Source organism: Silene latifolia, chromosome Y (assembly GCF_048544455.1).
Source record: "Silene latifolia isolate original U9 population chromosome Y, ASM4854445v1, whole genome shotgun sequence".
In the NCBI taxonomy this organism is placed as follows: domain Eukaryota; kingdom Viridiplantae; phylum Streptophyta; class Magnoliopsida; order Caryophyllales; family Caryophyllaceae; genus Silene; species Silene latifolia.
This window is the reverse complement of record NC_133538.1, coordinates 153,635,746-153,637,617: the sequence shown is the minus strand read 5'-3', so window position 1 is coordinate 153,637,617 and position 1,872 is coordinate 153,635,746.

Sequence of the window (1,872 nt, the reverse complement as noted above, 5' to 3'; positions counted from 1 at the left end):
ATATGCATGATTTCTACACTAATATGCAAACTATATGACATATATACAAAAGTGATGCATCATATGCATTCTAATGTATTCTATATGATGCATCCTTTCTATTGTTCGGAGAGCTAATTTAAATTAACTCGCATCCCTTGTGTTTGAACTTCCCCAAACCAAGTAAGACACTAATTCTAGTGTAAAAATAGGGGGAGTTCATGCACAATGAAAGGATGCAATGCATGAATCCTAATTGTCATTTTGGATTTTCAAAGCTGGAACAATAAATTTATCATCACCTTGATGTTGCTAAGGTGGAAAAATAGTCCTTAATTTTTACAAGGACACCTCTAGAGTTTGAAACAATTAATCATTAACCAAGTTAGAAAGGCATGAAATATTTGACATGAAAAATGAGGGGAATAGAAGAGTTTTACCTAGGCCATGGTGGTTGCCTCATGCCCGCTCCACCAAGGTCATGAACATCTTAATTAGTTACCATCATCCCCTCCAAGATCACTATCCCATTGTGATCGGCATTAATCACTTTCATAGAAATCCATAAATTCTTCTCTGTCGTTATTCACCTCTACTGTATCACTGCCACTTGACCCCGCTCCTTCTCCTTCTCCATGTCCATGGGCTCCACCGTTGGCATGCTCCGAGTTGGGAAATAGAATCTCCATTTGGGCCCAAGAGGGAAGCATTCCCTCTTCACTAATGTGCCCTTGATGAGCCAATCGATGTAATTGCGGATAGAGAGCATAATAGTTATCTACTCTAGCTTCATATTGCTTACGGTGTGAATCTTGGAGTAGACCCGTTACAAAGTCATCTCTAGAAAGGATGAAGGGATTTGGGTGATTTTAAGGTTGATATGGAAAGGGGTAAGCGGGATAACAACTTTTCCTTGATCATTCGCTTGAGGCTCATTTTGTTGAGGTTGGGTAGGAGGTGGGGTCCGATTTTCTTGGCTTCGATGAGTTGGCACAAGGTAAGATGATACTTGTGAAAGGGGACTCCTTTGAGGTGATACTCGTGTTAAACCTTCCATTGGAAGGAAAATGGGGGTGCTTCCCTTGGTTAGCCATTTGATTCTTCGCTCATAGCCTTCAAAGGTAATCCAATGGTGGTGTCGGAAGATTAACATCTCATCAATCTTGGTAGTACCCGGGAGAGGTACATAAGCATTGTTGTTGTTGAAAGATGGATTGAAGAACTTAGCAAGTCTTGTTATTAATCCTCCATTGACAATGTGGATCATACCATCATCATCTCCATTACAGAATTTTGCCCACTTCTCAAGAAGTACTAAGGGGGCGTTGAAATGATAACCGCTCCTCCCTTTTATCTTCAAATAAGATTCCATAAAGACTAGATCAAGTTTGTGGCAAGCTATGAGAGTGCTTGCAATAAACCGGTAGGTGTGCCGGATGATGGGGTTTTGGATATAAGAGGCCGAGCATTCCTTCATTAATGAAAAATCGCGACCCGTCAAGGCTCGCCATAGAGGTGCTATGCTATAGTTCTGAGGTTTTGATGTACGGGTAGGAGATACATCAAGCCCCAACACACTTGCAAATTCCACAAGGGTCATCATTCTTGTTGTGTTCTCAAGTCGAAATTCCAAACAAATCGTCTTGTTTAAGGTTGATATTTTTAGAAAACTCAAGAATTCAAGGACTAGTGGTCGATAAGTGAGCTCATGCATGTTGAACATAGATGAAAGACCAAAAAGTTTAAAGAGTGCCTCGATTTGATGATATATTCCTAGTTTCCTTAATGTCTCATGGCAAACAAACTTAGTTGGAAGAATATTCTTACCTAGGAGACGGTGAAAGACGATTCTTTGAGCATCATTGACAAATTCTATGTTGGAGAAATCATTAA